We start from the raw sequence: 13495 nt of genomic DNA, 5'->3' as shown, positions 1-13495 counted from the left end.
ATACCTTCCCATGTCTTCCTCCAATGAGACTTCCCATTAGAGAAGTACCAGCAATCCTAGAGGGCTGGAGGACTTACACTTCAACAAAACGCCGTGCAACTTGAACTGAGACGCGCTCGGTGCCAACCACCCCATGTGCTGCTGATGTCAATAGAAGAAGGCTCCATACAGGCTTCTCACACCTTGATCGTCCAAAGCACGCTCACTCCTCATGTGTCACAGCTAACACCTGTTACTGTCCCTTTGTTTCGCAGGCCCATTGTGACGGCCTCCACTGTGTTCCCCACAAACTTGCTCCGTTGAACGTGTTTGCACAGAAGGCTGGTGGGCAATATTATCTCAAGTGTGACAATTCACAGAACGGGATCATTTACACGACCAACTGATCACCGTATCACTGGGAAGGTAGGGTATATCTAACTGTATCTGGTAAAATAAATAAACAAATAGGCATAATTTTGGTCTTTTTGAATACATGTTACACACTAGTTAGTTAAAGGTCAAAGTAAATGCTTAAAAAGGGAGAAATTTTGATGTGGTAAGTGGTAAATTTCTAGTTAAATCATGATGGCATGTCACATGCAGTATTAGTGGGGTCGAGAGGTGCTCGGGAAGGTTGACGGGGTAAAGACGGCAGCTGTTATTTTGTTGGAGTTTTTTTTTTTTGGTCCAAAGCCAAGTATCGTTCCATATCCATTTTCTCCCCCAGCCCCATTTATCTTCCTGTTCTCCCCGCTTCCCCCATTCATCGCCACAGTTCACACAGGCACATTCTCCTCATCCAGCCCAAGCCCTCTCTCTTCCCCTCGCCGTCTCCGTCTCAGGGAGATTCACATTCCCTGGCGTTGAGCTCAGGGAGTTGTTTGAGAAAAACAGGGAGCGATAGCGCACCGAGCGCACCCCGGTGTGGTTTGGACCGCGGCTGCTTGTTGGTCGGTTTGGGAAAGATTCGGTCTAGTTCCAGGTTATCTCGGGGAAACATTCGCCGGGAACCTTTGCGAAAAGTGAAGCACAGATAAAGCGAGGCAGGGCTCTGCAACCTTAACCTTCAGTTTTTCGACTCTCTGACTAAACTCTGCTCCCCGCTAACGCATACAGTAAACACACACACACATCAGCACAGTCTCAGCTCCAGTTGCCAGGGAGACCGCCATACCAGGGCTCTGACCCAGGAGGTTTGGGACTGTTTTTCCAACCCCAGATCCCACTCCACCTCCCTTTCTGAAGCCGGAGAGATAGCAGCTGTGGGACAGCTGTTTCTGCCACGGCCGAGTCTTAAACCGCAACCGTCGTCCCACCATCCCGGCAGCTCAGACGGACAGCGAATTAGGGGACAAAAACACCCTGCAGCCCCGATGATTACCCACATCTGTCTCACACTTCTTCAGGAAGAGTCTGGTGAGGGGGGTTGGGGGGGGGGAAAGTGACTCAGGGAAGAAGTTTTGCTATTTCGACAGACACAACACATCACATTTCATCCTTTATTCATGATACGAAAGCAGCAAGTCATTTCAAGGTACTCTATACACAACAAAATTCAGTTTTATTCATTTTCCTCCTCACAGTGAGGTGTGTGTTTTATCAGAAGAGTCCAGTAACATCCAACTCAAATTCAATCAAAACCAACAAACATGAGATAACATGGACTCACCTTTAAAAGAAGAACTCTCCAACAAACCTCCATTTTCCTATTTAACCCTCCTATTTGTTTTTTGTTTGTTTTGCTGATTATTTCTCTATTTTATGCATTTGAATTCTTGGTCGTTCCTTATCAGTTTGTACCCACTTTTTACAACGAGTCAGTTGAAGTCATGTCCTATCGTGCCCTCATAGGCTACCGTAGTGAAATGTATTTATATAACTCCAAATAAAGCATAATTTATTTGTATTTGTTTAGGACTCATAGTTCTTTAAATTGAATGAAAGACGACAGGCTCAACCAGGGATCAGAACGGTACTAAATGGAAATAGCTTTCAAAATAAACTGAATTGTCTATGAGTGTGACAGAGAAACAGGCATGGACCAAACAAAGGTACAGTTTGTTCAGGGGACAAGTTGAGCAACAACATAAACAGGGATGCAGCATAAGAGAGCATTTTTTTCGAGCTGTCACAAACGTATTTCTTCTTAAAAAGATCCACGATGATCGTAATTATTATCGTGTTACAATCAGCATAACTCCCAATCTGTCATGCAACAATGGCCTCTTGAATACCAGGAACAGCACGACGCCGTGCATCCTTAATCTGGAGATGAGCTCATCTCCAGCTCTGTCATTCTGGTGATTCCTGTCTTTGATCTTTAGTCGTTGTTTTACTTTGGTCTTAGTTTTACCAACAACTAAAACCAAAGTACCTGTAATAAACAGGTAGTAATAAACTACCTGTTTATTACAGGTAGTGGCAAAAACCCTAAGGCTAAGGAATACTGGTGCAAAACTGTGCAGTAAAAACTGTATGCAAACCACTAATCATACACAGGATACTGTCCATATTACCTACAATAAAAACACATTTGTGTGGAGTAGTGTGTGGAACAGTGGATCAGAGAACAACTTTTAAAGCATGAGCATCACACATCATGGCCAATACTGGACTTCGGCTCAAGAACAATACCAACAAAGCAAAAATAAATAAATAAATAAAGCAGACACGGTTGGTACCAGTCAGAGGTTTGGGCTAATTGGCCTGTCCTTTATGAGCAGACGTGTAAAACCTTGAAAGTGTAACTATGAGTTCACTTTCACCTCTACAGTGCAGTCAGTGTATGACTGGCACAACATTTTTCAGTAAAATGCTTCAGACCTGAAGTGCCATAGTTCCCTTGGAGCCAACTACACTTAAATGTTCTCCCTGAAGTAGATAATTGTCTTCCATTTTGGTTAAACACTGAAGAGGAAATCATCTCTTTTTTTTTAGATTTAGATTAGCACAATTTATTTTGCTATTTGCTTTTTTCTAGAAGTCTTATACTGTAGTATACTTGTTGGGACATTATGTGAAAACAGAAAGGTCCATCTGTGATTCCTAAAGAAAGAGTCAAGGTCCTTATGCCTTTTTTTCCCTACAATATAACAACAATAAAGCTACCTTATGTTATAAATAGTCATACAGGGATTTAGCTACAATGGAGAATGATGTATTTATGAACAAACAAGAAACAAATTCTCAAACATTTCCTCGTCTGTAAAAGAAATCTTCAGCAACAACATAATAAATACAAATCTCAAAACCTATATAGAGTGAGTTGAGGGATTTTTTTTTTCAAAGCCTCTAACAGAACTAGTACATATTAATAAAGAAAACCTCCAAAAGAGCTGCGATAGCCTTACATCTCACACAACAAGGAGGTTGTTTTTGCTGATAAAATATCAGAAAAACCATTAAGACAAAAATGTGTGACAAAGCATTAAAATCTATTGAAGGGGGGAAAATGAAAAGAAAACATCTATATTATTAGTTTCAGAAATAAATTTGAAAGAAGACTAAAAGTCAAAATGTTGAGAAAAGCCACTTGATGCCATCACTCCATTGTGTAAAAGAACCTGCTCTGGTTGTTAAGCAGGCAGCGAGTGACTTGCTGTGACAGAGTCCAGTTTTAAACGTGTTCTTGTTTTGTGTCATACACAAACAATGCATTATGCATATGCAGTAAACATGTCTTAGCTGCTTTGTTAGTCTTGACCTGAGCGGTTTCTGCTTGCACTTGTTATTTAACCCGCACAGATTTATACTTTGGATCACTGCCTTTGATTTCGGAACAGGCTGTTGTGTAAAAGAACCCACATTTACATCTATTTCTGTGCCGCTCGGCTCTGCCTCTGTCTAAATAATGTGTGAATAATGTGGGAGTACTTGGCCTGGACTGTCCACTCTGCAGCAAAAAAGAAAAAAAAACAAACATTACAGTTCTTCTATCTTTTGCTGCTACTTTGCTGGTAAGGGGTTGCTGCCCAGTCGTGAGGCACATTATAATAACTTGTTTACGTTCAGCTCAACAGTCCAGATCTGTTAAGCGTTGCGTCGATTTTTCCACTTTAGGCCGCAGTAGAGGTTTTAAGTGGCTTTGTGTTCACAGTTATGTATCGCTCTTTAATAGCAGAGTACGATTTTCTTTTTTTGCTTGAGTGACAGGAAGAGAAGCGGGCTAAGTTACTTTGGTTGTGATTTGGCTCTCCCCCTCCATCTGTTTTGTTTTCCCTCCATCTTGCTGTTTTTGATGAGCTGGGTCTGCAGCCCCCTTTATAAAATCCCATTAGCTCTTAATGAAGTCAGGCTCCTAGCCTCTCGGCCTCACCTCATTTAGCACGATTGTCTGGCGGCCATTAGCATGGAGGCAATTACAGCCGCACGACAAGAGTAATTGGAAATGCCGACAGGGACCCTGAGAAATGGGAATAAATAAATAAAAAATATATTCCAACTAATAAGCTCCCATTCAGATAGCATGGAGGGAGCTGCATGTGTTTAAGTTAAATCAACATAATTACAATTAGGGTTGGTGGGGTAGACACTATTTCTGAGGCAGAAATTGATATGAGTGGACTAGGAGACAACAGTTAGGCACGGAGGTAGCGAGGGCGATGGAGAGATCACACAGCGAGGCTCATAATGAACAACATCAAGTGTTCAAGGGAAGCCGTGTCACAAAAAGGTCGGGAAAAGTTTCTCAGGATGTGTCCCCTGGAAGGTCGATCACATAGTTTCACATAGTTTGCAGTCAAACTATTGACACAGAAGATAATCAAAACCAGGGAGGCCCCGATGTGGAAATTTGGGCCGATATCGATATCCGAAATTGATATTGCTACAATAGACTACATATATGCATTCATGCATGTATATCAGCTACACATAACCAAACAAATACCACATGACCAACCCTCACAAAACACATAAGGTAGAAATACACATTGGTTATTAATATCGGGACATTTTTACTTTATCGAACTGATGTCAATACCGATATATCATGTGTTCCAGTTATTGACTTTAGGAGAACACTATACTTTCTCACATAGCACCAGGTTGGATAGCGTGATGAAATTACAGTTTGGAAACTGCTATTTCATTTTTTATTAAAAAACAGTTTGATGATCAGAAATAGTGTAAAAAAAAAAAAACTGAAGAAGAAGAAATCTGGAGGGGTCAAGAACCTTGGTGTGTAAGGATAGACGGGGAACATTTCGACCGCACGAGTTCAGGAATCATTGCACAATCTTAGAGGCTCTGAGTAAGCTGAAACAACAGGCAGGGTGCTGGCACGGTGCCATATTACCATGGCACCCCCATCCCCTCCCTCCTACTGCCCACCACCCTCTCCCTGCCTGCTAAGCTGAATGACAGGTGGCAGAAACCTGATCAGCATGAGCCTTCAAGAAGAAAGGAGTCCCATCTGAAACGGGCACTCTGCCTGCTCGCCCAAACAAGAGGGCCACGGCGTAGATGCTTCTTGTACTGAGCGGTGTGTATGAGTGTGCACAAAAATAAAAGGGTACGTGAGGAGGTGCATAATGGACATTTTGGCCAAGGCGCTGAGCCCTGGCACTGGATATCCAGGACTGAAAGGGGGGAAACAGGAGGCTGGCTCCCACAATAGTCAGTGTGAGAGTCCCACAGGGGCGTCCACAATAGCAGAGCAAGCGGCTGTTGTCAGCAGCGACCTCCGAGACCTTACTGCTTGAAGTGATTTGATCCCACCCTTCAGCACTTCCCTTTTAGCACTGGCCTTCGGCTAATGCAGGGATTATTAAAAGAGACGTGGATCTAGAACATTTTAGCTTTATAGTATCTGACCTGTGTGCCACAAGCTTAAGTAAAAGCACATTTAAGGCCCATAAACTGAATCATGCAATGACAAACACAGTGTGGTGACCAAACCCGATGTAGATTTTAGCTTTGGTCAGCCTACAGTGCTCATAATGTTTTCTTATCTCTCCAAACCGAATCAGATCTGAAAATTCAGCCGCAATCACGAGATCACCAGAGCATCTTGGCACAAAATGAAGACTCCCACCATGGACCTGGCCTCGCCTTTTACAACTCACTGTTGCTGTTATTCATTAAAGAAAAAGCAGGACGTTTAGTTGTGCAAAATAGCTTGTTGAGCAATCTCTCAGAAAGCTGGAGTGATTTTAACTGGAAAAGGGATAGGGAGGGGGGCTATGTTAGGAAATGAGGAAGTGGGGGTCTCCAACCAGGAGGAGATTTAATTAGTAAAATCTCATTAAGTCTAACAAAATTAAGCGTAAAACAATCCTTGGCAGGGAATCATGGTGGAGATTTTGAGAGAGGAGATGCAGGGAAAGAGTGGGGAACACTTGGGGGCTGAGAGGACAAGGAGACAAGCTGTGTGATTATTTGGGAAGGTGTGGAGGAAAACGCAAATGTCTTAGTTTACAAGGCCTCCTCCGACTGTCAACCAAAGGCAGCCGCACATTGTCTACATGGTCCTTTAAGTTTGAAGATAGTCAAAGAATACAGTCATTAGCATTAAGGACTGAATTACATTTGAGTTAAAAGACTACACTGTATGAGAATAACAGAGTAACAGAGCTAGCGTGACTTTAGTAAAGACATGTCAAATACTGTAGAGTAGGAAATTGTTTCCGGTAAAGAATCTAAAGGAAAATATGTCTGTAACATAACACACAGTTCAGGCTGTGGACAACAATATTTTGCAATCTGTTTTTCTATTTCTGTTTTTGTTTTTTGTTGTAAATCGCAACGTAACTGGATGAAATTTAACGTGAACAAAACCAACTTTAGCATTCGCAGCGCCTGACTCCAGGTTGTCTTCATAGGTGCCACGACTCCCACACATGTACTGTGAGTATTCTGTGAGCCGCATGGACCACGCGAGCGCGCGGGCCGTTGTCGGTTCAGATTTTTTTTAGTTGAGCCAACATTTCTAGTGACAAATTCCTTCTTTTTCCACAATCCAAAAGGGATACTTGCATGTTTGGCCACTGCACACCTGTCAGTGTGGCACAGAGGGTAGCAGCGCGTCCTTGAGCTCGACTCTCAACCTTATCAGCTCGGCGTCGCATACAAAACAGCCAAAGCGAACACTTTCTCCTGCCAAGCAGTTTATTGTGGGATGCTGGGTATGCGGTCGTAAAAACTGACCTTTGCTCAGACGCGTCCAGCGGACGTCCACTTTGAGTCCTCATCGAGCACGTGTGGACATCCGCGACGTGAAGTACGCCTGAGTGTGTTGGACACTTAAGATTACAGAATGGACTCCTGGGTTCACTTGTGCTGAAGTTTACTTGTACGAAACTTCATGTTGAGAGCACTGCTGGGTTTCCAGGTTCAAGAAGATTACCAGACTTCATGGAGGTAGCCGGTTTTTATTTCTAAGTGCCAAATATGTGCATATATTAGCAGTCCCTGCACAACAACCGCATCACCACCATGAATGCTTAGGCAAGCAGACAGACCAAGCCAGCTAGCTAGCTGACTGTATATGAAACATACAGTTATAAATAATTACAAATAAACACTCCCCCATTGTTAAAAAACAAAACAAAAAACTATTACTTTTGCTTTTTATTTTCTACAGAGGTTTATGGGGTACACAATTATATACAAAAATATATATTGCTTTCTGATTTTATTTTTGCTCACAAGGTTGTAGGATCTGAAGAAGCCCATCCCTGATTTCCTTTAGAGATTATTTCTCATTTAGCCAGAGCTTAAATTGTGTGCTTTCAGTCCTTCAATTTGCAATTAGGTGCCAACATGAGGGACCAGAAGACATTTAAATTTGAAGGCTTAATTCAGTCTGAACCACAGGGACAGCCATTAATATTCAAATCCTCCAAGAAAACAATTTAGCACTTTTTCAACTGACTGCTTATTGGCCGAATAGAGCAGAGGTGGAAAACAGCTCACAATAAAATGCTAAAGGAGGAGACATTCTCTTGAAGGATCTGCTGATTAAAGCTATTATGTACAAACATATTAGAAAACTACATGATAGGACACAGCTTTAGAAAAATGAAATAGGAATCACTCAATAATTGCCTGGGAAATAATGCGAATGTGTTTGTGACTTGGTTAAAACAGACCAAATCGTTGAAGCATTGGTGTATCAATATGCTGAAAATAAAAGAGTAAAAATTCTAAAAGTTTGCTCCCTTTCTGAATCAAAGAAATATTGTTGCTTTGATATATTTATTTATTTATTTATTTGACTCACGGAACAGGAAAAGAATAAAAGAATAGTTTTATTTTTCTTTGACTGAAATGTGTTGAGCAATACTAGATATTTTCAAAAACTTTTCACACCTGATAGTCGACTCGATTCGCTTGGGGACCAACATTGCAACAACGTTTGTTAGATTTTCAGCTCGTCCCGCCCGCATTCACGCTGCATGGTGTTAAAGGAGCCACTCCAAGTGAAAAACCTGTTCCTCATCTCGCCTGTGGTGGCGCTGCACCACAAACTAGCAAAGGAGTCGCCACTAAACCTCCGAAGAAGACCATCATAACTTCCTGCTTCACAAAATGTAAACAAAAACGGAGCCGTGTACGACTTTAGCGGCAGAAGGACTTCTCCGTTGGTATACATTACTTAACTCATAAAGCATTAACATTTTATTCACACATGGTCAAGTGTAGAATCAAAGATTGCTCAGGAAAAAGGTAACGGATAACTTACATTTAGCTGGCCCGCACCAAACACCCGAATCTCCAGTCACAGCCTGTGAAAAGATGCAAAGGTTCACCTGTTTATAAGTTATAATTATATCTCTTATTTTAACTTACGGCGAGAATCAAGGCTTGCAGATCTGTGCAAGTCTGTAACAATGCAATTATACTGCTAGGGTTCACAGAGAGCAAGTAATTGTGAAAGGTATTGATAGATTAAACAGTCCTAATTTAATCTTCACCAGAGTGTTTTCTCTTTTTGTCAGTTCTGTAAAAATTTAAATAAATAGATCTCTAAATCTATTAACATATGGGGTGACATACCTTTCATAAACACTTTCATTTACTGTTGCCCTATTTGTCTAGGTTTGCTTTGGAGATGAACATTTAAGGAAAACAAACACATCTTACTTGTGATGACAAAGTTGATTTATTGGGATTGATTTTATAATTTTTTAAAATCTGTTTTAGTTTTTCAAATGTTGCCAACCTTTTGGGAAGTCTTATTCCATTCAGAAGCCACTGTTTTTTGTAATGCTAGTTATGCTAATTGCTAATATAAGATGCTTCTGACAGTTTCAAATGTCAACTCCCAAATCATTTTGTCTTTCTTCTAAAGACACAGTGCAGCTGGTTTTAAAGTTTTAAACTTCTCTCTTACATATAATCACATATCCACACACACAACATGTTACATCACCTCAGCGCATAAGCTGAATAATTGATCACTTATGGCAGAAATATCAGGAAAAATGCTTTCAGTACTCTTCTTTTATCTTCTGCTAACATTGATTCAGTATAGAAATCTAAAACAGCAAAGATCAATATCGGCAGTTCAGCGCTTTCCATAAATCGGAAATATGCCACAAAATTTGGATTTTTCCATCTCTGACTTACGGAAAAAAAAAATCCTTCAGACGGTAAAACTTTATCCCCACAAAACAAAGGATCGTGTGGCTTACTTCTCAAAATGTTTTCGGATTTTCATTTAAACAAAGTAAATCAAATGATCAAAACCAAAATATTTGCATAACTTTCAAATAAAATTTGTGGAAACATGGAGGTCAGTCAGACTCGGGCTCGGCTGAGCGGTTGCCAGGCTGGCCGTGTTTGAGCCACATGGCGAGCAAGTCGTGGCGCACATGTAAAAGATTTAAGTTCAATCGAGCATTCAGGGCCGGACACCTGATCTCTCGCTTAGAGCTGCACTTGAACAGTGGGAGTGTGGTCGGGCCTCACAGCACCCTGCCACCTCCTGCAATCTGCTAGCACGGAGCCTCTGAAGGGTTGGTATTTAACCAGTTCCTGCACATCTCAGTGGGGACTGCTGTGTGTGTGTGTGCGCGGTGGCTGGGTATGACCAGAGGCCCCACGCTGATGAGGAGGGGAGACCAAAATAGAGGCGGTGGAGATTATAAGAAAACAGTTCCAACATTTTTGAGTTTGAGGGGGGTGAAAGGTAAATAAAAACATTTTTTTGTAGGTAATTTTCATGTTGGTTTTTGGAACAACTAGGAAATTCTTTTTGATTTTTCACTAAAATAATGTAAGTAAGTGGATCTGCCTCAAGTACTTATAAAATCTGTCAGAAACTGGACATGCTCATGTTTATTGATGAACCCCTTGCAAAAAAAAAATCCCATGAAATTCACATGTGAGCACATGTGAATTTCATGGGATTTTTTTGTAAGGGGTAGGACATACCTCATTAAGTTTAATAGTTACTATGAAGGAGAACTGCGTATATACAAATGGAAATTTTGGGATTTCTATTTGTCTCATTCCTAATTTTCTTTTAGGATTTAAGATTCAACATAGTCAAAGTTTATAAAGAAAAAAAAAAAAGCCCCCAATGTGGGGTCTTTGGAAAACGGCCACTCAAACGTGAGCAGAGCTGTGCAGAAGAATTTCTAAGGTTTCTTTCAGCCACAAAGAAAACATTTTAGTCTCTCCGTAATCCTTTCCGTAGTCCTCCCTAAGCCCCTTCCTCCCTCTGTCGTCCCTCCGACCCCTGCCTGAGATCCTACTGAAGCGCCTCCAACTATTGAAACCTACCACACACAAACACAGACACGCACATACACACACCAAAATCTTCAACTGTTCTTCTCTATGACCCTTTAGGGACAGAGCTGACCTTCCTGTCCACATCAGAGTAAATCAGAGCAGGAACCAGGGGCACCGAGGGGCTCCCCCCAGGGGGCTGGAGGTCTAATTACTGTGTTCCTAACAGAAGTCACAGAGGAAACATTAGCATTCCTGAATCTGCTTCGCGTCACTCGCACTGCCTCCGCACAAGTGGACCTGGGGACACACAGTGCTGGTCTGACGTTCACATCCACTCATTGTGGGCATGAGCGCCACACTGAGTTTGTAGAAACATGTTTGAGTTTATGATGTATGTCCTTTAATCCACACAGGCACAAATGTATACATGCTGGCTAACGTACCCCAGCAAATGTCTGGTTAAATGTTCTAAAGTTGTAGTGAGAAAAGCCTTGGGGAAACTCTGACTGTCTGGGTATTTTATATTTTCTTCACATAAATGCTTCATATAGATGAGCTGCTTTCTTGACACATAAATTTACAATCAGGTTCAGGTCAGAGCTTTACAGAAACTTTATGTTTGCCTACTTCATCCACCGCAAAAGCAGTTTGGTGTTTGCTCTCCTGTTGGAACACCCATGTGCACAAGTCAAATGCCCTGGGAAAGAAAAAATGTTTATGGTCAAATGAGATCAAGAACGTTAGAAAGATTCAACGTGAGCCTTTCAACCGAAGAACACCACTAATTGTCAAAAATGGTGGAAGTAGCAGTATGCTGAGGCTTTGTTTTTTTTCATTTTCTGAAAAATAGCACAAAATGGATGCAAAATGAAGAAAGACCCCACGATCCAAAGTTTTTAAATTCCTCTCACAGCAGCAAACGGCATGATCCCGACTTGGATAACGCAGAGTTTTTAACAAATGAAAGATCTCAAACACACCAAAACCCAGAACAGTTCAACAGCTGATATAAACGTAACATGCCTGGCGACAGCGAGGTCATGTAAGGTTTCACCGCCACTAGAATCATCTCTATTTTTACTAAGCAGAAATACTCATAAAACTAGTAAAAATATAACAAAGAAATCTCTCAAACACCGCTGTTAACCTAATCCAACAGGTTTTTGCCATTTGGCTTGTGGGATAGTACCATTGTTGGCTTGTTTAATCTTTTTATTTTGTCAAAACATATATTAAGGAAAATATCTTGGAGACAAAGAAAATACTAGACCATCACTGTAATTGCCTAATATTTAATTTACCTGATAAAAGGATATGTATTAAACATTATATTGATTAAGATTACATTGACTTTTTTTTCTGTTTGTTTATTTCTGGGTCGCATTGTGGGGAAGTGTAAGACACCAAGAAGCTCAATTGCTCAGCTCTCAGTTCGTGTGTGTGCGTGTCTGTGTCTGTGTGTGTGCGGGGGTGTGTGTTCTCCCTCGGCCTCATGGGCTGTTCAGCTTCATCTCACACACATTCATGTCGGTTCAGCTGAAAATTCTTGCAGCGTGAACGTGTGTGGTACGCTGTCTCTATGAGTTCAGCAGCATATGAATCAAACATGTAAAAGGAGGAAAAGTGTGGGGGAAAAAAAAAACAAGCTGAAGATTTGGGCTAGAGAAAGTAACTCAAGATGAATAAACATTAATGTGTTTTTTTTTTCTCTCAAATGAAAATAAATGATCAAGGTCTGGAGAGTGATGCTGAAGTTGCTTCTTTTCTCCTTCAGGGGTTATTTAGCCTAGAAATGGGTGGATAACGTCGCTTCCGCATACACTGAGGGTTAAATATCTCTTTATATGAATCGTTTTTTTCCTATGGCTCCAACATAAACTCACAGAAATGTGCAACTGAATAGTTTGTTGCCTGCGATCAGATGCATGTTAGTTTATTGTAAAGACTTTTTTATGTAGGTTTTTCTCCGGCACAAAACGGCACGTTGGCTTAAATCCATTAAAGTCGTCATCAGGTGAAGCTGTGAAAGTCTAACTGATCAATCCAATTAGCAGCCTGGTTACTAATTGCTTCCACTTAGAAATGTCACAACCATTGTTTTGTCCCTGTTGAGTTATTTAGGGTTATGCATTTCTTATACTACAGTGCCTTCATTTTATTTATTTATTTATTTTTTCACATTTTGTCACATTACAACCCCAAACTTCATTGTACATATAAGTGACCAACCAACACAAATGTGAAGTGGAAGGGAGATGATACATGTTTTTTTGTTTTTTAAAAAAAATTAAATAAAATTCCTCCTTATTTTAAAATATGAGAACTGGTGAGAAGTATTTTTCCAGTTTTTTGAAATGCAAGTTTTAGAAGCTTTGAACGTTTTTATGACACAGCTGAAAATAATATCCATAAGAGAATATAGTCTTGGTAATATATACCATGACTATTTCTTTTAGAACTATTTGTGCTTTTATTTTTGCATAGTTTCCCACAAATATCTAAAAATATAAATACATACATCCTATTATTGCAAAATGCTTTGTGTTTTCCTTTATTTTAAAACCCAGGAATACAAACAAAATGGTGGTTCATCAGGAACGACAACAAAATCCCTACAGTAGAAATTTTAAATAAAACACAAGTTGTCTTTTTTTTTGTTACTTTTTTGTTAGTTTTATTTAGTGGAGATAAAGGAAAACAGCTTTTTGAATTGTAAAGACCGCAGCCCTCTGTGGATGGCCACAGCGTTCTCCCTGACCTGTCTGTTTGTCCACCAATATTCTCTAAAAACGTCTGAACTAGACTCAATTATTAATTAGGCGACTTGTGAATG

General features: G+C 40.6%; 1 protein-coding gene across 4 annotated transcripts in view; it reads right to left on the bottom strand.

The window, feature by feature from the left end:
- The window catches only part of pknox2 (pbx/knotted 1 homeobox 2), a 116193-nt gene that overhangs the window by 50736 nt on the left and 51962 nt on the right, over nt 1-13495 (bottom strand). For all 4 annotated transcript variants that reach the window (XM_016673585.1, XM_016673586.1, XM_016673587.1 and 1 more), the window contains exon 2: nt 8666-8708. The gene's annotated coding sequence lies outside the window, so the exon portion shown is untranslated. The remainder of the gene's footprint in view (nt 1-8665; nt 8709-13495) is intronic.

Source organism: Poecilia formosa, unplaced genomic scaffold, assembly GCF_000485575.1.
Source record: "Poecilia formosa unplaced genomic scaffold, Poecilia_formosa-5.1.2 Scaffold79, whole genome shotgun sequence".
In the NCBI taxonomy this organism is placed as follows: domain Eukaryota; kingdom Metazoa; phylum Chordata; class Actinopteri; order Cyprinodontiformes; family Poeciliidae; genus Poecilia; species Poecilia formosa.
Note: the sequence above shows the minus strand (reverse complement) of the source record. Positions and strands in the feature narration are given on the sequence as shown.